The 23537-nt window shown below is 37.2% G+C and overlaps 1 protein-coding gene across 1 annotated transcript in view; it reads left to right on the top strand.

The window, feature by feature from the left end:
- Positions 1–323: 323 nt before the first annotated feature.
- Positions 324–23537, top strand: part of LOC150089571 (sec1 family domain-containing protein 2-like) — a 200058-nt gene continuing 176844 nt past the window's right edge. The window contains exons 1-2 of the mRNA XM_090390034.1: positions 324–388; positions 16064–16186. The gene's annotated coding sequence lies outside the window, so the exon portion shown is untranslated. The remainder of the gene's footprint in view (positions 389–16063; positions 16187–23537) is intronic.

Here is a 23537-nt window from a genome sequence, read left to right as displayed (position 1 = left end):
AAAGACTCTACATTGCAGCCTAGCAGCAATAGTTCTCCCAGAGGGCACCTATAAGGAACTCCAGAAAGTCGCAATCCTGAACACCTGTAGGATATTCAGAGAGTTCCTCCACGAACAGTAGCACTAGACATTACAACCTGCCTCTGTACTTGGTAGCAGTAGCCATCACGGAGTGGAATTCCCCAATCGGGGAGAAATAATATAAGAGCTACAACAACAATAATAATAAAAGAAACCTGAGTTTGAAATTTAATGATCCGGGAATATAAAGGTCGTGTAGACAAATAACACTGTATTATGGGGAGTTTCTTTTACACGTACTTCTGAACACTAGAGTTCGCTGTACGTGTAGTTACGGAAACGCTTGTCAGATGTTCAGAAATGAATGGTAGTGTTTAATACAAGCAGATGGAATATTCCATTTGCGACTTTTATTATAGTTTTTGTTATTTTGATTGCAGTAATTGATAATAAATTATAATTTCACTGTCTTCTGCGTGTGTAATAAAAGTAATGGAACAGGCATAAATGTGGAATAAATACACTGGAGATGGCTATATGTGTATTTTGTGTGTGTGTATATAAATGTATATGTGTGCGTGCATGTATATAAAGATATATATGTATATATATATATAGATTTTTTTTTAAATCTTAGACATTAAGTTTTTACTTGGACGTGATTCGAGGACAAAATCAACTGAAACGTTTGCATGTCTTTAAACAAAAGCAAACATTTGAATTCATAATAGTATGTTGTAATGTGTGTTGGCTGACTTTTGGCGAGTATGGGTTTGGCACACCCAGGGTCCTGAGCAGGATATCATCGTTCTTCACTTTCATGGTGATTCTCTTCTACTTCTGACTCTCTCAGGGTAACCCAGATTTTTTTTTTTTTTTTTTTTTTTGGTGCAGCAAAAGCCTCATGCTTCCTTGCACCGTATGGCTAATAATGATAATTTTTTGAGCAATTACGAATGATACTTTGCCTTTGAATTTCGAAAATTAGATTGCAGTATTTTTGAATAATTTGTCTTAGCAAAGGCGGAGAATACTGTTTGCATCACACTGATAATTATTTTGCCAAATGAAGGCAGAATTCCAGCAATCAGACCATAAGCATAAACATAGGAATAAAGAAGTGGGCCAACACCGTCCACTTCTTTTAAACATTATTATGTATTGCATTGTATGATGCCATTCAATAGACATGTTGGCAATCATAAAAGATTTTAGCACCCCGATCTCCAAAATATTTGCAGTACCTGCTTTGTAAACTGTCATCATATTAGATGATTGTTTTACAGAACCATGATCCTCTGTGAAACGTTAAGGAATCCAATTGCTATGAATTACATGATATAATGATCATAGAGAAGCATTTGTTATAAAAGCTATTTAGGTTAAAGGAGAGGAAGATGGTATGTATTCAGTTATAATTTAAAAAGCTGCATGTGAGTGTATCAAACTGTTGTACCACAAGTTCTCCTTGGACTGGAGAAGTAGTAATGTCTCCCCAGTCCACAAACATGTTAAGGAGGAATTAAGTAACTGTAGGTCAGTGAATTTGACTTCTGTGGTAGGTAAGGACATGAAGTCTGTGGTGAACAATACAATTTAGGGCCATCTGGAGAAGAATGATATCTTGAATAGATCCTACTTTGTGTTACCACACCTAAAGAAAGACACAGAACTTCTGGAGAGTGTTAAAAAAAATTGTGACCTGATTAGTGATGAGGGAAGAATCATATGAAGAATGGCTTAAGTGTGGACTGCAAAGTTTGACATAAGGAGATCTTAATAAGGGAACTGACTGCGTTGAGTAAAATGAAGGAAGATGATCTGTTCTCCCTTGTAAGTGAGAGGAGAGTTCATGCTTGACCAGCTTGGTAAATATGATATAATCATTAAATAGTTGGGATGCAGGTAACAATTTTTATATATCCTAGATGTCAGTAAATCTTTTGATACTGACCTTCATGGAAGGCTGCTATATAGACTGGAAGAAGTTGGAGTTATTGGTAAGACCCTATGCTGAAAGGCTGAAATCCTATGTTGCAGGCTGGTGAAAGATAGAGGATTGTCATAAATGGTCAGTCTTCAGCATGGAGATGTTTGATGCTGGGTTCTCCCCTATTTATAATTTTCATAAATGATATTGATTTCTTCAAATCATTAGAAAACTTTGACAGCTTCCCATATTCAAGGGAAGCTGTCAATGTTTTCTATTGATTTGAAGGTGGGAAGGGTGATTAACAATTCAAGCCAGGCCAATTGCTTCAAAAAGATATAGATTGTTTGCATATATGGTTAAAAAAATGGCAAATAAAGTTTAATGGTTATGAATGTAATTTTATGCATTTGGGGAACATAAAACTTTCATAACTCATTTGCAACTCTTTTTATGATGGTTCAAGATGAAAAAGACGTGTTACAGTTCAATTTGACATGAAATTTTTCATGCAGTATAAACAGGTGGCTAGGAAAGCTTATGTTGCCTTGGCCTTGTAGGACCTTTGTCATTAGGGAGAAGGATGTCATTTATTCCTCTGTACAAGATGGTTAAACCGTGTTTGGAATATTGTATTCGTGTTGGAGACCACACCTAAAGAAAAACAACTCGAGTTAAAAAACTGATTAGTGATGAATGCACATATGAAGAATGGCTTAGGTGTGGACTGCAAAGTTTGACATCTAAGTGATCTAATTAAGGTGATAAGGCATTGAATGGGTTGAGTGAAATGAATGAAGATCTGTTCGTCCTTGTAAGTGAGGCAAGTATACCATAGAGAGAGAGAGAGAGAGAGAGAGAGAGAGAGAGAGAGGCACCAATATGAAATCAGGTAATAATAAAAGAATATTGGATCTCTTGAAGTTCACCAAGAGGCAGCAGCATGTTGAACGCTAAACAGGTTGCTTTCCACTTGTCAGAGGCAGAGTCTGGTTAGATTCATAGAAGAATTGGATGGTTACCTTGTAGACAGAGCAGTATGAATATTTCGTTTTATTTTATTATTATTTTATTTTATTTTGTATTTTGGCTGATGCAGAAAAAGCATGCTTCCTTGCATCATTTGACCTTACTAATACCTAACTTATTATAGACTGGTAGTTTGTTTACTACACATTACTACTGTTTTAAGTAAAATGGGTGCGAATTTTATGAGTGCACTGCAGAATTATAATCATAAATTGATCCTTTGTTATTTTGGTCCTTTGGTGTTTTATGACCGTGCACTGTAGGATTACAGTCAAGAAGTGTAGCTGAAAACATTCGTGAGATGTACGATCACTAGATTATTGTTACTAATAAAAAAATTCTAAACCCTACACAGTTGAAGTGCTTTCATTGTTCTTCACCACCATATTGAAGAGTAGTGGTTTTAGCTCTGCACTGAATTTAAGTTACTTTAGGGGCTCATATCTGGTGAGTATGGGCTTGGCACACCCATGGTCCTGAGCTGGATATCATCATTCTTCTCTTCCTTGGTGCTTCCCTTCTACTTCTGAATCGTGTTCTCTCTCTCAAGGTAACTCAGAACTTTTTTTTTTTTTTTGGCTGGTGCATTAAAAGCATCAGACTTCTTTGTACCATAAGGCTAATAATAATAATAATTTCAAATAATGAAACATGGTTATGTCTTCTAACCTATTATAGAAAAAGAAACACTAATTACCATGAAATAAATTCAGAAAATTAATGTTACAATTAGGGTTATATTTGGCAAGGTGAGATTCTTCTATAACCTCAATTGTAGCATTAATTTGCTGCATTTTTTTTTTTTTGTGGTAATTAGTGTTCCTTTTAATACAGGTGCCTGGTACTGCTTCAGAAATATTAGCTGCCCTCACCAAATTGAATTAAAGCGATGCCTAAGGCCAACATAATCCTCTAAGAAAATGAAAGCCTTTCTCTTCTTCCTTAATGACTAATTTCATTGGATATACTATATACCAAATTATGGCCAGAAAAAAAATTTTCTGAGTTACCCGGAGAGAGAGAGAGAGAGAGAGAGAGAGAGGAATCACCAAGAAAGAGAAGAATGATGATGCTCTGAACCAGGTGTGCCAAGGTGTGGTGTGCAGAGAAAGGAATCACCAAGAAAGAGAAGAATGATGATACCCAGCTCAGGACCAGGTGTGCCGAGGTGTGGTGTGCAGTCAGGTGTGCCAAGGTGTGGTGTGCAGCTCAGGTGTGCCAAGGTGTGGTGTGCAGCTCAGGTGTTCCAAGCCCATACTCACCAGATGTGAGCCCCTGGGGCAATCATACCATGTTGCTAATGTTATTTTGATGTTTTTGTCAATGACTATATTCTGCTTGAATCTGTTCTTCTGATCAGAGGCATGGTCCCATGATATATTTCTTTCTTGTACTTATCTGATTCAAATTTTTTGTTTGTTTGAACAGTGATATCCTTCTGATGTTCATATTATTGGCACTTGTTAATTTAACTAATACTTCAAATTTATAAAATTTATTAACTATACTAGTATGGTTATTAGTAAACAAACATTACTGAATAAATATGTGAGGGGACTCTGCTCTCCCCCCACCATACCTTTATGACCCTAACATTCTATGTTGTTTTTGGTTCTCAGAAATTTTCATGTTCCCTATCTGATTAGTTCTAGTTCTCGAAACAATTTTAAGTGATTTTTTATTATTTTGCCAGAATCCTATAGCCACCAACAGACCCTATATTCCCACTGCTACTACTTTCTAGGTTCATTCTGCATATCCCAATTGGACAATTTGAAGGAATCAAATCTGTTTAAGCTTTTAGCAGCATTAACATTACAATCCACCTGTTATGGAGAATGATACCTGGCATTGCTGCTGTGAAGGGGTCTATTGTATATATCACTTTTGTATACAATAAAGATTATATAGATAATATTAATGCTAGACTTTTTTAGTACTTTGGTTAGACTTTTTAGGAGATAATGATATAATAATGAACACTTACATGGAATTCCAGAAAGCCACGATCATGAACACCTGTAGGATGGTAAAAGAGTTCCTCAACCAACAGTAACAACAATAATAATAATAGTAACTGGACACAACCAACATGCCATGCACTTGGTACCAGTACCCCTAATGGAGCAGAAAAAATCCCATAAAAGGAGAAAAATTTTGTAAAAATAATAATAATGCACCTAAAACTCCTTTATTAGCCTCAGAAAATACTCACATCTATTCAATTGCATTCCATTTCTTTGAAGCAGTCCATTTTTTAACAAGCACAGGCTACCTTATGAAATTTATCTTACCCAAGTAATCTTGGAAGCTACTAGGCTTTTGGTTCCAACTAAGAAATACTGTTCTAGGTTTAGGCCCAAATGGATGTCAGATGAACTGAGACGTGGCAGAGAAGAAAAATGCATGGCCCGCATTTAAATTTTCAGGCGACACAGAAGCCTATGGTAGATATAAGCTAATCTGTAATCAAGTCACAAAGGAGGTAAGGCAAGCAAAGGCAGATTATGAGAAATCTTTGGAAAAGGATGCAAAGAAAAACAGCAAAGACTTCTTTACTTATATAAATTCGATAATACTTGATGACGTTGTAGAGCGGATATCATCTTTTAAGGGCACAAAAGGTGATATAGTTGTACACGTTGGCACTAATGATATTAAGAGTAGGAGACCGGCAGAATTAATTAACAAGTACAGGTCACTGTTAAAAAAAAGCGAGGAATTAGGGTTGAATTTGAAAGTGTCTGCAATTCTGCCCAGACACGATAGAAGGGAGTATATGATGAGAGCCTTGTCGATCAATTCGGCCCTGGAAAAATTCTGCAAGGCTCAAGGGGTAGAATTTTTTTCAGCCTGGTCTGTACTTGTTAACAGGAGAGACTGCTTCTACAGGGATGGGATACACTTAAATAGAAAGGGTGCAAGAATGTTTGCTGATGCTATCAAGGCAGTGTAGGTGGGTCGGAAAACTGCTAGCTTGGGGGGATACAAGTACTAATAGTTTAACAGTAGCCGCAAGCAGAGGTGAAGGTGATTCTTGCACAGCTTCTATTAGAATAAGTAGCGACCTGGAGCGAGGGGGTCTTGGGGGTTTCAGGGACGGATGGCAGTCATCGTGAAATAGGTGGGTATATGTTATATGTTAGGGTAACTAGGAATAGGTGCATGTATGCTTGCATGTATACCAATGCTAGAAGTATAGTAAATAAATTTGAAGTGTTGGTCAAGACATCAAAGGCGGATATTGTTGGGATAGCAGAGACGTGGTGTCACACAGATATAAGGAATGCAGAACTGGAATTTGGGGAGTACAATGTGTACAGAAAGGATAGATAGGATAGGAAGGGAGGAGGTGTTATGCTGTTAATTAAGAAAAACATAAAATCAAAATCAAAAGAAGTGCACCCAGTTGATATAGATGAACAGTGCACCGTTGAGTCAGTTTGGTGTGACATAAGCACTGCGAAAGCAAAAATAAGAGTAAGAGTGTTTTATAGGCTTAATGAGTACAATGAACAATTGTACAGAGAAATAGAGTGGGCTAGTAAATCAGAATGTCTTATAATGGGGGATTTTAACTTCCCAGATATTGACTGGAACTTGTGGGTTGATCACTCACACACTAGTCAGACTTTTGTGGATTTATTGGATGATTGTTTTCTGCAGCAGCATGTTCGAGAGGCAACCAGAGAGAGTAATACTTTTGATCTGATTATCAGCAGTGATTATTCGTGTATTAAGAATTTGCAGGTAAAGGAACCACTAGGTGGCAGTGATCACAGTGTACTGATGTGGGATTTACTTAAAGATTTAATTACCATCAGGGGTAAAGGAAAGTGTTTTTGCTTCCGTAAAGGTGAGTACAGTGGTCTCAGAAAGTATTTAAATTCTGTACAGTGGGATCAACTGACGATGTTACCAACAGTAAATTCTAAGTGGGAAGCATTCAAGGAATTAATCGTTGTTGATGTTGTTATTTGGTTTTTAGGAGCATTAGCAACTAAGGCCATATTGCTCCGGGATATGCAGTGGTCATTCCTTGACCTTTCCACATCCTCCGTATTTGGTGGTGACGGGGGAATTAATCGTGGATGATACTAAAAGTTTCATACCTATTAAGAAATATTGTTCAAGGTTTAGGCCTAAATGGTTATCAAATGAACTAATGAGACTCATAAGAGAGAAGAAAAATGCATGGGATGCATATAAATTATCAAGCGGCTCAGAAGCCTATGGCAGATATAAGCTAGTCTGTAATCAGGTCACAAAGGAGGTTAGGCAGGTGAAGACAGATTATGAGAAATCCTTTACAAAAGATGCTAAGAAAAACAGCAAGGATTTCTTTACTTAAACTCTAAAAGGAAGGGGATGAATCTGATTGGTCCACTTGACATCGATGGTTCGACTGTTGATGATCCTGCTCAGATAGCAAACAAACTGAATGAGTATTTTGCCTCTACATTCACACGAGGAATTATTAAGGTTTGAAAATGGCAGAAGGTTATCAAATTGTAGCAGGATACTTAATGATTTTGTAATAACTGAGAGCAAAGTGGAGGAGAAATTGTTGAAGTTAAACATAAGAAAAGCACCTGGGGTGGATGGGATCTCTCCAGTTATATTAAAGGAGGCAAAGCAACTAAGCAAACCCTTAGCCATAATTATGAGAGCATCCTTGGACTCAGGGGAGGTTCCCACGGACTGGAGATGTGCAAATGTATCCCCAATTCATAAAGGGGGATCGAAGGGTGACACGAGTAATTACAGACCAGTTAGTTTAACTTCTGTTCTGGGTAAAATAATGGAATCACTGGTTAAAGATGCATTGCAGGATCATATAGACAAGACTGCAGCAATAATTCAGACACAGCATGGGTTTGTTAAGGGAAAGTCTTGTCTGACAAATTTGATTGCTTATTATGATGTGGTTACAAAGGAACTGGATGCAAAAAATAATTTTGATATCATATATTTGGATTTCAGGAAAGCTTTTGACACTGTTGCACATGGAAGACTATTGTACAAATTGGAGCAGAATGGTATTAAGGGTACATTGCTACAATGGATAAAAGGATGGTTAAGTGGGAGAAGACAGAGGGTGGTAATCAATGGGTGCTGCTCTTCGTGGACTAATGTTATTAGTGGAGTCCCAAAGGGTTCGGTGTTGGGTCCACTGTTGTTTTGTTTATTTATCAATGATATTGATGAAGGTATAACAGGCTTAGTGTCGAAGTTTGCAGATGATACAAAGGTTGGCAGAGTTGTTAATGACAGTAATGGCAGTGTGCTACTGCGACAGGATCTAGATAATTTGGGCAGATGGGCTAAGAAGTGGCAACTGAAGTTTAACCTTGACAAATGCAAAGTACTGCATATGGGTAGAAGTAACCCGAGAGAAAAGTACCAACTGCGTGGTACTACACTTAAGGTGGTAGAAAATGAAAAAGACCTGGGAGTAATTGTGCAGTCAGATATGAAGTTTTCTGAGCAATGCAGACAGGCTGCCAGGGCAGGTCATGGGGTTTTGTCAATGATATATAGGAATTTTGCTAGCAGGGAAAAGGATGTGATTGTCCCTCTGTATAAGGCAATGGTCAGGCCACGCCTTGATTACTGCGTACAGGTCTGGAAGCCTCATTTTAGGAAGGATGTAGATTTGCTTGAGTGTGTACAGAGAAGGGCAACAAGATTGATGAGGGGAATGAAGGGATCCTCTTACCAAGAGAGACTTAAGTTCTGCAAATTGCAGTGGCTGGAGACTAGGCACCTGTGTGGTGATCTGATTGAGATGTATAAGGCCTTGAATGGGTTGAGCATGCTGAATTCTGATGGGATCCTTCCACTTGTTCAGATTACGAACCTAAGGGAGTATAAATTCAAATTAAGAAAAGACAGATGTAGAATAGATGTTTGGAAATTTGCCTTTAGCCAGCAGGTGGTTAATTGCTGGAACAAACTTCCATCTGTCGTGGAAGTTGATAGGTTGAATAAATTTAAGGAGGAACTGGACAGGCATTTGGAGAAATGGTGTGATTTTTTATTTTTTTTTTTGGTTGATGCTGCATAATCTGATACACTTGCTTTCTTGCATCACATGCCACTACTACTACTATCTCTTTGTAGGAAGGCTTCTTTTCCAACTTTCCTAGTTCATCACGTAAAACCATTAAAGTACAAAAATAAAATTGATAAAATTCATTTTAATGTGTTCCATACCGATAGCACAACAGCAATTTAATAACCTGGAATCACTGTTGAGACCCCAACCCGACTCAAAAAATATCAGCCGCGATGCAACTATCAGCATAGGAAAACATTATGTCAAAATTACAAATATATTAAAAAAACAAACATGAAATACGTGAATACGGATTTCTTGCTCCTCAAGTTAGACAGTTTTTATTGTCTCATGTTCACAGGATGGAATGAAACTAAAAATCTAAAAAAATTTCATGTATTTCGTATTTGTTTTTTTAATCTATTTGTAATTTTGATATAATGTTTTCCTATGCTGATAGTTGCATCGTGGTTGATTTTTTTAGTTGGGTTGGGGTCTCAACGGGTGAGTCCAGGTTATTAAATTACTGTCAGTACGTGGACCACATTAAAATGAATTTTATCAATTTTATCTTGGTATTTTAATTGTTTTACGTGGTGGACTAGGAGAGTTGGAAAAGAAGCCTTCCTATAAAGAGACCAAGGTAATCCCTATATTATTTATTAAAGATTGCAAAATATAGGAGATATTGAGCATATAATAGCTCTTATTACACTAAATTATATAAACTCTAAAAGGGGATGAATCAGATTGGTCCATTGATATCAATGGTTTGAGTGTAGATGATCATTCTCAGATAGCTGCCAAACTATATGAGTATTTTGCATCTACATTCACATATGAGGAGTTATTCAAGGAGAAGGCCAGATGTTTATCAGATTCTAACAGAGAGTTGAATGATTTTGTAATATCTGAGAGCAAAGTGGAGGAGAAATTGTTGAAGTTAAACATAAGGAAGGCACCTGGGGGAATGGGATCTATCCAGTTATATTAAAGGAGGCGGCAAAGGAAGTAAGCAAACCCTTAGCCATAATTATGAGAGCATCCTTGAACTCAGGGGAAGTCCCCACGGACTGGAGATGTGCAAATGTATCTCCAGTTCACAAAGGGGGGATCAAAGGTGACATGAGTAATTACAGACCTGTTAGTTTGGCTTCTGTTCTGGGTAAAATAATGGAGTCACTGGTTAAAGAAGCATTGCAAGATCATCTAGACAAGACTGCAGTATTAATTCAGACACAGCATGGGTTTGTTAAGGGGAAGTCTTGTCTGACCAATTTGATTGGATACTATGACGTGGTCACAAAGGAACTGGATTCAAAAAATAATTTTGATAATTGGATTTCAGGAAATCTTTTGATACTGTTGCACATGGAAGACTACTGTACAAATTGGAGCAGTATGGCATTAAGGGCAAGTTGCTGCAATGGATAAAAGGATGGTTTAGTGGGAGAAGACAGAGAGTGGTAATCAATGGACACTGCTCTTCGTGGACTAATGTTATTAGTGGTGCCCCAGGGTTTGGCATTGGGCCGATTGTTGTTTTGTATATTTATCAATGATATTGATGAAGGTATATCAAGCTTAATGTCAAAGTCTGCAGATGATACAAAGGTTGGCAGGGTTGTTAATAACAGTAATGAGAGTATGCTGCTGCAACAGGATCTGGAAAAGTTGGGCAGATGGGCCGAGAAGTGGCAACTGAAGTTTAATATTGACAAATGCAAAGTACTGCATATGGGTAGCAGTAACCCCACAGAAATGTACCAACTGGGTGGTATTACATTAAGGGTAGAGGAGAATGAAAGAGACCTGGGGTTGTGCAATTAGATATGAAGTTTTCTGAGCAGTGCAGACATGCTGCCAGAGTAGGTCATGGAGTTTTGTCAATGATATATAGGAATTTTGCTAGTAGAGACAAGGATGTGATTATCCTTTTGTATAAGGTAGTGGCCAGGCCACACCTTGAATACTGTATTACAGGTCTGGAAGCCTCATTTTAGGAAGGATGTAGAGTTGCTAGAACGAGTACAGAGAAGGGCAACAAGACAGGTGAAGGGAACAAAGGGGTGCTCTTACAAAGAAAGGCTTAAGTTCTGCAAATTGTAGCATCTGGAGACTAGACACCTGCGAGGTGATCTGATTGAGGTGTATAAGGCCTTGAATGGATTGAGCAGACTCAATGCTGATGGAATTCTTCCTCTTGCTCAGATTTCAAACCTGAGGGGGGCATAGATTCAAACTGAGGAAAGACAGTTGTAGAATATATGTGTAGAAATTTGCCTTTAACCAGTGGGTAGTTGATTGCTGGAACAAACTTCTATCTGTTGTTGTAGAAGTTGATATCTTAAATAAATTCAAGGAAGAAGTAGACAATCTTTTGGAGCGAATGGATGGGTGAAATGTGAAGTTTTTTTTTTTTTTTTTTGGCTGATGCTGTGTAAGCTTGCTTTCTTGCATCATATGCCTCTACTAATGCTAAAAGACAAGACAAACTGGATATATTACTTTAACTTTGCTGGGTTTCACGTTGAATGTGGCTATGTAAGTATGAAATCCTGTGATTAATATGACCAGTTAACTTCTAATCTTTAAAAAGTGATGCTTTCTATTAAACTTCTGTAGAATGTTGGAAGTCATCTTCTCAGTCTTTCAGTAATTGTGAGCATTTTTTGAAGCTGCAGTTACTGCAACAAAATGTGATTGTTGAGAAATTAGGATAATTGCTAGATCACTTCTAAAGATTTTGAAGGCCATGGGATTATTTATGTAATATAGATTTGGTATGCAGGTAGTTTCAGCTTATTGCAGTCACTCTTTTGGTATATCTGGCATGTTAGGATTAGATGTTAGAAGGGACTTATAGGCAATTCGTTTGGGGGCTTAGCCTTATTGGATCTGTTGTGTGTGGGGGGAAAGTTTTGTGAATTGCCATTTCTGAGGAGGGGAAACAAGGTCTAGACTGCTTGCCACTGGTGGTTATGTTATTGGCCAAGTAACCTAATTTTGGCCAGCCTAGCATAAACAACCGTTGAAGGTGGTCGAAGTGAGGTGGGTGATTATCTTCCTCCTCCTACAAATCACATGTACTGTAACAAAATATAGCATAATTTAAATTCTTTTATTCTTTCATCTATTGTTTTGGTATCAGGAGATGGGGGAAAAAATAGTAATATCAGTTAAATTGTGGTAATGCTTTAGGGGCTCACATCTGGTGAGTATGGACTTGGCACACCCAGGATCCTGAGCTGGATTTCACCATTCTTCTCTTTCTTGGTGATTCCCTTCTACTTCTGACTCGTTTTCCGTCTCTCTTTCTCTCTCTTAGGGTAATTCAGAAATTTTTTTTTTTTTTTTTGGCTGGTGCAGCATAAGCCACAGGTTTCCTTGCTCCATACAGCTAATAATAATAATAAAGTAGTTCTAACTTGGCGCCTCCGTAGCCAGGTGAGCAGGAGCAGCAGTGCATAGCACACGCTTCCTGATTAGACCAGGGTTTGAGCCCGTGACTACCAAATACGGCAGATACGGAAAGTCAGGGAATGACCACCGCATATCCCCAGCCCAGATAAAGGGTGAGGGTTGGTGTCAGAAAGGGCATCCAGCCATAAAAATTTCATGGCCAAAACAGTAAAAACGCTTTCCTCATATATATAATGGGAAAAAGGCGAGGACAAAAAAAAATAATAATAAAAAATAAAGTAGTTCTAACTGTGTTGAATGCTGGTGTTTGAACCACAGCATAATTAATGAAAGTAAAGATGAAATTTCTGTCAAAACTTGTAACGCTTCCAGATCTCCTTAATGTGAAAACCAAAACCATAATCAGCTTTCATATTTTTAAAGTCATGTTTCTGGTATACAAATTATCACTTAATTGTGATAGAAGTTGATCAGTGGTCCCCATATTGTTCCTAATACAGCATTTTAGTAAAAGACGTCACTTAAGCACATTCACAAAAACATAGTGTTTACTATCTTCACCAGTTCATCTGCATGTAACAACTCAACTCCTAGTAGACAAATTTTTGTGAAATTTTATATTTGGATCTTGTGTAAAAAATTATGCCATCCCAAATTTCATTAAAATTGGACCAATAGAAATTTGGAATTTTTTTTCATAATATTTCAAATATTACAAAGAATAAGTAAAGAAAAGGTATCAAAAATCATAATATTTAAGTTTTAAAACACAATAAATTGCAAAGGCTGCATATTTTTATAAAGAAAACCGTTACAAGTAAAACTGATAATAGATGGTAGAGAGCGATAGTGTAACTGTTCCTATAGCCAACACTGAATGGGTTGAGCATGCTGAATTCTGATGGGATCCTTCCACTTGTTCAGATTACGAACCCAAGAGGGCATAAATTCAAATTAAGAAAAGACAGATGTAGAATAGATGTGCAGAAATTTGCCTTTAGCCAGCGGGTGGTTAATTGCTGGAACAAACTTCCATCTGTCGTTGTGGAAGTTAGGTTAAATAAATTTAAGGAGGAACTGGACAGGCATTTGGAAGGAATGGTGTGATTTTTTTTTTTTTTTTTTTGGCTGATGCTGCATAAGCTCATACACTTGCTTTCTTGCATCACATGCCACTACTACTACTACTATTTGCAATGCACTGATGTAGAACAACTTAATATTTCTCAAGTGCCATGAAAGGATCTGTTTTTTACAAAAAAGAAACATATTTTAGATTGTGTCACTTGTCCAGATAACTTTTTTATTTATATTTATATTTTTTCATGTTACAGTTTGAATTGTGACTCTTTTCTTCAGCTTCAATAATAACTATATTTTTTTTTTTTTTGCCGATGATTCATATTGTTTTAATGCAAAAATAATAGTCTAATTTCACTTTCAGATTAATATCTGGGAAGAATATTAATGTGGAAACTGCTTCATCAAGTAGTGATTTCTGATGATGAGCAGAAGATCTTGATTATGAATCACCAGCAAACAGTCATCCAGTTATCCAGATGGATAACTGTTCACTGGTTAATTTTCTGGATACCTGTTTGCATCAAATGAAATATACAGGGAAGAATCATCTAATGAAGAATTGTCCAATAAAGGATCTTCTAGTGAACCAAAGAAAGGCAAAAAATCATGAAGAAATAAGTTGAAGGGCAGAAAAATATTTCTAAAAATCTTAGTAACAAGTGGTTAGGCATATTATTCTAATATCAAAAGTAAAAAGTTTGTTGGAGCAAGAAAGTTATACACCATGTACATGTCAGCCAAAATGTTTCTCAAAAATGAGAAATAGAATTGACAGTTTTTTGTTTATTATTGGAGACTTTACGGATTTACAATCAGTTTGACTTCATTTTGATAAGCTTGGTAACAGCCCAAATACTGATATTCAGAAGAAAGTAATAATTGACACCAAAATAATGCATTTCATTTTGATGTAAATGGACAACACATTAGAATAATAAATTCTTTTTTTAAAGCTACATACAATATAAATGACAGGCTGATGTTACCATAATTTTCAGAGAGGCATTTACTACGGCATAATTTTGGAAGATAAAAGAGGAAGGCATCATAAATATTGGCAAGTTGATGCTAGCATCAAAGAAGTTTTTAAGCACATCTAGACTTGAAAGCTGTTATATGCATTCATACACAAGTCAGGAATACATAGGAAGGGGAAACATTGTGGTATTCGTTATGCTTATGTGGATTATGTAATAGAAATAATTTTGCTTTTTAAAATTATATAATTGTCAGTTGTATATTTAACAAGGAATTTAATATTCCTTTTTTCACTCCCAAAAAAGATCAATGCAAACTTCTTTCATACATAAATACATAAGAACCAGGTAAGAAATTATTACCATAAAAATATGATGTACGCTTCATTGAAAATGATCTTTGTTGTGCAGAAAAAAATGCCAGTGAAGACCAAGTTTGCACTGGTGTAATTGTAGTTTGTTGTGATCTTCAAGGCTGTGTTACATTACCAACAAGATAATATTTCAGGGTTTTATTATGATCAAAATTAAATAACTACAATTTTACAGTTTATGAATTGAGGAATAAAGAGGTATAATAGTTTGTGTGGCATGAGATTGGTTCATGCTTGTTAATGTAAAAGATAAAACAAACAGGAATAGTGAAGAACTGGAGGTGATATTCTATTAGAAAATCGTTACTGGCCAACAAAAGAATTGTTTTATCATAAGGTTATATATGTGTATTGTATTGAAATATAGCAAAAAATCCATCAATCACAAATACTTATTAACAGGACACACTGAATAGGAAGGTGATTCTGCTGATTCTGTAATAGAGAAACAAATTAAATTATCATTAAACTGTGAACCAATTTATGTTCCCAAACAACACATTACTCTGGCTTGCAAAAAAAAAAAAATAAATAAAATAAATAAATAAATATGTATATAAAAATATAAATATATATATGTATATATATTTTTTTTTTCAACCAGTGAGGCAGTCAAGCTAGATGATGTTAAATTTATAAAAGTTGAGGAACAACATCCCTTGAATTTCTTTTATAAAACATCAAATAGTCAGGAAGAGTCTGAAGAAATTTATATGAAAAATATTAGGAACGAAAGTAAATGTATTAAAACAAATAGCACATTATAAGAATAATAAAAATAATGAAAAAAAAAATTATTTGTAATTATGCTGTCTTCAAAATAATCATTCCAAAATGCCATTTCTGATTTTATGAAAGTTTTTTAATTGTATAATTGTATCACTGTATGAGTACATTAAGAGATTATGAGATTATTTTATTAGTATCTAAGTGTTCCAATTTTATTACTGTTAATTAAAATAAAGGAATTCTTTTTAACTATAAATAGTTTTGTACTTTGTAACTGTTAAGTAAAAAAATAAAATTTTTTTTATAGAAGAAAACTTTATTCAATGTTTTTTAAGTTAGTTTTTTTTTCACAATAAATTTTTAATAAAAATAATACTAATTAATGTTTTGTATAAACGTTTTCTGATTTTACTTTTATGTTTTAACAATAAATTTCAAGTTGATCAGGATGAGTGTCACAAGTAAAAAGAGGGTTTGAAAATTTAATACTTTGAGAGTTGCTTTCACATCCACTCAAGATAATTGTGGTTTATTGAAGCCCGCATATAGCAAAACTATGCATGTAAGTATTTTCTTGAACCATAATATTTAACTATAACATATTTTATGTTTTGTGAATAACAAATCTTTAAAGCTTTTTGAAAAAAAAATAACCTATTTTTGAGTTATGTTGCTCTTCTTGCAGATGAACAGTATGCCCACCAGCAGATTTCATTCTGATTTGCTGGCAAGTGGCATATGGAGTGAGAATTAGTTGGAATTGGTGAATCATAAAGGGTCCAATCAAGGATTCTGTAGGTCATATATGGCAGGCTGGAAGAGCTTATGGTGGTCAGGTTTGGAGACACTTAATCTTAAATGAGGACATATGTTGGCCTCTTGGGTACCAGAGGCTGTGTGCATGTAGTATAACATTATACAGCTGATGTAAGTTTGTACACATGGTGATCAGTTTTTGAACGTCTGTCAGGAAGAATATATTGAGATATCCGCTTGTCTTCTCACAGGTGCTGTGCCAGTATCTCGACAACTGCCAACATGGTTAAGTGCTCCCATTCTGTGGTGTCGACCACTGTTGACTAACTCAGCAGTGGTCGACAGCTAGCCAAAGGTCATGAGTCCTGTGGTGAATATCACAAGTTTTGTCTCATAACACAGCACAGTGGCCCAGATCACCACTGATTACAACATAGCAATAGCAAGGCCAATACCCATTTGAACTTAGTGTTTAGTGTTACAGGTCAAGTAGCACCATGGGCTCTCTCCCAACTCGCCCCAGACATTAGATCATATAGGCTATAACAGTTGATGGCTGTCACAGGTACCCACTCTCACTGCGAGGCACAAGAAACTGCACCTTACGTGGGCAAGTCAGCACCAGCACTGGTTCACTGACATATGGAAATCTGTTGCCTGGTCTGATGAATCCTGTTTCCAACTCTCTCAAGCCAATAGGATTATCTACATTTGGAGAATGCAACATGAGGCCATGGCCCCTGGTTGCACTATTGGTGTTTGGCAGCCCGGTACTTGTGGTGTTATGTTTTTGCATTAGAATTAGCTCTTCCTTGAATTTATTTAAACTATCAACTTCCACAACAGATGGAAGTTTGTTCCAGGAATCAACCACCTGCTGGCTAAAGGCAAACTTTCACACATCTATTCTGCAACTCTCTTTCCTCAATTTGAATTTGTCTCCTCAGGCGATTAATCTAGGCTAGAGGAAGAATCCTATCAGCATTGAGCTTGCTCAAACCATTCAAGGCCTTATACACCTCAATCAGATCACCAGGTGCCTGGTCTCCAGAAACCATAATTTGCAGAACTTAAGCTTTTCTTTGTAAGAGCAAACCTTTGTTCCCTTCACTAATCTCATTGCTCTTCTCTGCACTCATTCCAGCAGTCCTATATCCTTCCCGAAATGAGGTTTCCAGACATACAGCACTCAAGGTGTGGCCTGACCATTGCCTTATACAAGGGAATAATCACCTCCTTATCTCTGCTAAAAAAAATTCCTGTATATCATTTACAAGACACCATGAGCTACTCCTGCAGCCTGTTTCACTGTTCAGAAAATTTTTATCTGACTGCACAATTACCCCCCCCCCCCCCCAGGTCTTTTTCATTCTCCACTACCCTGAGTGTAGTACCACAGAGTTGGTACATTAATCTGTGGTCATTGCTGCTCATATGAATTTTTAAATGTTAAACTTTAGTTGCCACCTCTCAGCTCATCTGCCCAACTTTTCTAGATCCTGTTGCAGTAGCATACTGTAATTACTGTCATTAACAACCCTGCCAACCTTTGTATCGTCTGCAAACTTTCACGTTAAGTCTGATATACCTTCATCAATATCATTGATAAATATAGAAAACAACGATGGACCCAACACTGAACTCTGGGATATTCCACTAATAACATTAGTCCACAAAGAGCAGTGTCCATTGATTACCACTCTGTCTTCTCCCACTCAACCATCCCTTTATCCATAACAGCAATTTGCCCTTAATGCCATACTGCTCCAATTTGTACAGTAGTCTTCCATGTGCAACAGTATCAGAGCTTACTTAAGATCCAAGTATCTGATATCAAAATAATAGTTTGCATCCAGTTCCTTTGTCACCACATCATAGTATCAAATCAAATTGGTGAGACAAGGCTTCCCCTTAAGAAACCCATGTTGTGTACGAACTATAGCTGAAGTGTTGTCTAGATGATCCAGCAGTGCTTCTTTAATCAGTGCCTCTGTTAATTTCCCCAGAACAGAAGTTAAACTAAGAAGCCTGTAATTACTTTTCACCCTTTGATCCTCCTTTTGTGAATTGGGATCACATTTACACATTTTGAATCTATTGGGATCTCCCCTGAGTCAAAGGAAGTTCTTATAATTATGGCTAAGGGTTTGCTTACTTCCTTTGCTGCCTCCTATAATATGACTGTATACATCCCATCCATCCCAAGTGCCTTTCTTATGATAAACTTCAACAATTTCTCCTCCACTTCACTTAGCTCACTGCCAGAGTTTAATAAACCTCTGGCATTCCCCTTTCTGATTAACTCCTCATGTGTGAATGTAGATGCAAAATACTCATTCAGTTTGTCAGCTACATGAGCAGGATCATCAACAGTTGAACCATCAATATCAAGTGGACCAATCTGATTTATCCCCTTCCTTCTAGAATATACATAAGTAAAGAGGTCTTTGCTGTTTTTCTTTGCATCCTTTGCTGGCCTAATCTCCTTTGTGACTTGATTATAGATCAAATTATCAGGTGTAACAGAAGCGTATCTATCATATGCTTCTGTGTCACCTAATAATTTACATGTATCCCATGCATTTTTCTTCTCTGTCATGTGTTTCATTAGTTCATCTGACATCCATTTAAGCCTAAATCTTGAACAATATTTCTTAGTTAGTATGAAAAGCCTAGTAGCTTCCAAGATTAATTCTTTGAATGCTTCCCATTTAGAATTTGCTGTTGGTAACATCATCAGTTGGTCCCACTCTATAGAATTTAAAAACTGTTTCAGACCACCGTTGTCACCTTTATGAAAGCAAAAACCCTTCCCTTTAACCCTGATGGTAGTTACCTCTTTGAGTAAATCCCACATCAGCACACTGTGATCACTGCCACCTAGTGGTTCCTTTATCTGCACATTCTTAATGTTTGTTTGGTTTGGTTTTTTTTAGGAGCATTAGCAACTAAGGCCATATTGCTCTGGGATATGCGGTGGTCATTCCCTGACCTTTCCGCATCCTCCGTATTTGGTGGTGACGGGCTCGAACCCTGGTCTAATCAAGAAGCGTGTGCTACGCACTGCTGCTCCTTCCCACCTGGCTACGGAGGTGCCTACATTCTTAATGTATGAAGAATTACTACTGGTAATCAGATCATGCTGCTGTAGAAAACACAACTAGTAATCAGATCATGCTGCTGTAGAAAACACAACTAGTAATCAGATCATGCTGCTGTAGAAAATAATCATTCAATAAATCCACAAAAGCCTTGGTAGGGTGTGAGTGACCAATGCACAAGTTCTACTCAATATCTGGGAGGTTAGAATCCCCTATTATAAGACAGTCTGGTTTACTAGCTCTCTCTCTTTCTCTGTACAGTTGTTTATTATACTCATCAGAGTCATTAGGGCTATAACACACTCCTACTCTCAATTTTGCTTTCCCAGTGCTTATGTCACACCAAACTGTCTCGACATTGAACTGTCCACCCTTGTCAACTGGATGTACTTCCTTAGATTTTGTGTTTCTAAACTAATAGCGTAACCCCTCCTCCCTTCTTATACTGTCTATCCTTTCTGGACATATTGTACTCCCCAAATTCCAATTCTGTATTCCTTATATCTCTGATGATATCTCTGATATCCCAACAATATCTGTCTTTGATGTTTTGACCAGCACCTCAAATTTATCTGTACAAGCAAGTATACGTGCACCTCTTTTTAATCTTAGCTACCCTAACAGCCCATATATTTACTTGTTCTGCGATGACTCCCAGCAGTCTCTGAAATCCCCAGAACCTTGTTTTCCAGGCTGCCGCTCATTCTAATAGAATCAGTGCAAGAATCGCTTTCACCTCTGCCAGTGGCTAATGTTAACCTATCAGTCTGTGTATCCTCCCCCCCCCCCCCAAATACTGCAAGATACTGCAATTTGCAGAATTGTAGCCTTTCTTGGTAAGAGCACCCCTTTGTTCTGTTGAATTTCATTACCCAATTTCGATCACCTCCTTATTCCTGTTAGCAAAATTCCTGTATATCATTGACAAATGCCCACGGGCTGCCCTGGCAGCCTGTCTGCATTGCTCAGAGAACTTCATATCTGACTGCACAAATATACCAGGTCTTTTTCGTTTTCCAGTACCCTGAGTGTAGTATACATAGTTGGTACATTATTCTAGGGTTACACCTAAACATAAGCAGTACTTTGCATTTATCAATGTTAAACTTCGGTTGCCATTTCTCAGCCAATTTGCCTAGCTTTTCTAGATCCTTTTGCAATCGCATACTGTCATTATCAACCTTCCAAACTTTGTATCAACTGCAAACTTGGACACTATGTATGTTATGCCTTCATCAATGTCATTGATAAATATAGAAAACAACAATGGGCCCAACACTGAACTCTGACAGACTCCTCTAATAACATTAGTCCACGAAGAGCAATATCAACGGATTGCCACTCTCTGTCTTCTAACATTCAGCCATCCCTTTATCCATAGCACCAACGTACCTTAATGACACACTGCTCCAATTTGTAGAGAATCATTTATGTGAACATTATCAAAAGCTTTCCTGAAATCCAAGTATATGATATCAGAATTATATTTTGCATCCTGTTTCTTTGCATTAGCAAGGGCACATGATGTAAGAAAGCAAGCTTATATAGCATCAGCCAAAAAAAACCCCTTATTTCACCCATCCCTCGCTCCAAATGTTTGTCAAGTTCTGCCTTGAATCTATTTAAGCTATCAACTTCTACAATGACAGATGGAAGTCTGTTCCACCAACCAACCACCCGCTGGCTAAAGGCAAATTTCCACACATCTATCCTACATCTGTCTTTCCTCAATTTGAATTTATGCCCTATCAGGCGATTATTCTGAGCAAGAGGAAGAATCCCATCAGCATTGAGCATGCTTAAACCATTCCAGGCTTTATACACCTCTATCAGATCACCTTGCAGGTGCCTAGTCTCCAGAAACTGTAATTTGCAAAATTTAAGCCTTTCTTTGTAAGAGCAACCCTTTGTTCTGTTCACTAATCTTGTTGCCCTTCTCTGTACTCGTTCCAACAGCTCTACATCCTTCTTAAAATGAGGCCTCCAGACCTGTATACAGTACTCAAGGTGTGGCCTGATCATTGCCATATACAAGGGGATAATCACCTCCTTATCCCTGCTAGAAAAATTCCTGTATATCATTGACAAGACACCATGAACTACTCTTGCAGACCATCTGCACTGCTCAGAAAACTTCATATCTGCCTGCGCAATTACCCCCAGGTCCTCTTCTTTCTCTACCACTGTCAGTGTGGTACCACAGAGTTGATACATTACTCTGGGATTACTGCTTCCCATATGCAGCACTTTACATTTGTCAATGTTAAACTTCATTTTGCCATCTCTCAGCCCATCTGCTCAACTTTTCTAGATTCTGTTGCTGCAGTGTACTGTCATTAACAACCCTGCCAACCTTCGTATCATCTGCAAACTTGGAACATTAAGCCTGATATACCATCATCAATATCATTTATAAATAGAGAAAACAACAATGGACCAACACTGAACCCTGAGGGACTCCACTAATAACATTAGTCCATGAAGAGCAGTGTTCATTGATTACCACTCTGTCTTCTCCCACTCAACCATCCCTTAATCCATATCAGCAGTTTATCTCCAATGCCACACTGCTCCAATTTGTGCAGAAGTCTTCCCTATGCAACAGTATCAAAGGCCTGTCTAAGATCCAAATATATGTGATATCAAAGTTATTCTTTGCATCCATTTCCTTTGTGACTATATCATAGTATCCAATCAAATTAGTCAGACAAGACTTCCCCTTAACAAAACCATGCTGTGTCGAGCTATAACTGAAGTCTTGTCTAGATGATCCTGCAATGCTTCTTTAACCAGTGCCTCCATTAATTTTCCTGGAACAGAGGTTAAACTAACAGGTCTGTAATTACCAATGTCTCCCTTTGATCCTCCTTTGTGGATTGGGGTCACATTTGCACATCTCCAGTCCATGGGTACCTCCCCTAAGTCCAGGGAAGCTCTCATAATTATGGCTGAGGGTTTTCTTACTTCCTTTGCCACCTCTTTTAATATAACTCGATTGAATCCATCCACTCCAGGTGCCTTCTTAGGTTTAACTTCAACAATTTCTCCTCCACTTTGCTGTCAGCTATTACAAAGTCATTTAACTCCATGTTAGATTCGATAAACATCTGGCCCTTTCCTCCTTGAATAGCTCCTCATGTGTGAATGTAGATGCAAAATATTCATTTAGTTTGTTATCTACCTGAGCAGGATCATCGACAGTTGAACCATCGATATCTAGTGGACCAATATGATTCATCACCTTCCTTCTAGAGTTTACATAAGTAAAGAACTCTTTGCATCCTTTGCCAAAGATTTCTCATAATCTGCCTTCGTCTGCCTAACCTCCTTTGTAACTTGGTTACATACCAGCTTATATCTGTGTCACCTGTTATTTTATATGTATCCCATGCATTTTTCTTCTCTGTCACATGCCTAATTAGTTCAACTGACATCCATTTAGGCCTAAATCTTGAACAATATTTCTTTGTTAGTATGAAAAGCTTAGTAGCTTCCAAGATGAATTCTTTGAATGCTTCCCATTTTGAATTTGCTGTTGGTAACATCATCAGTTGGTCCCACCGTATAGAATTTAAATATTGTCTCAGACCACCGTAGTCACATTTACAAAAGCAAAAACCCTTTCCTTTACCCTTGATGGTAGTTACCTCTTTGAGTAAATCCCACTTCAGCACACTGTGATCACTGCCACCTAGTGGTTCATTTATCTGCAGATTCTTAATGCATGAAGAATCACTGCTGATAATCAGATCAAGAGTATTTGTCCCTCTGGTTGCCTCTCAATCATATTGGTCTAGAAAATCTAGTCATCCAATAAATCCACAAAAGCCTTGCAAGTGTGCGAGTGACCAATCCACAAGTTCCATTCAATATCTGGAAAGTTAAAATCCCCTATTATAAGACATTCTGATTTACTGACCCACTCTATTTCTCTGCACAATTCCTCATTATACTCATCAGATTCATTAGCCAATAACACACACTTACTCTCATTTTTCCCTTCCCAGTGCTTATATCACACCAAACAGACTCAACATTGCATTGTCCACCAACATC

Source organism: Mastigoproctus giganteus, chromosome 2, assembly GCF_048544385.1.
Source record: "Mastigoproctus giganteus isolate SK-2022 chromosome 2, ASM4854438v1, whole genome shotgun sequence".
Taxonomy (NCBI): Eukaryota; Metazoa; Arthropoda; class Arachnida; order Uropygi; family Thelyphonidae; genus Mastigoproctus; species Mastigoproctus giganteus.
Note: the sequence above shows the minus strand (reverse complement) of the source record. Positions and strands in the feature narration are given on the sequence as shown.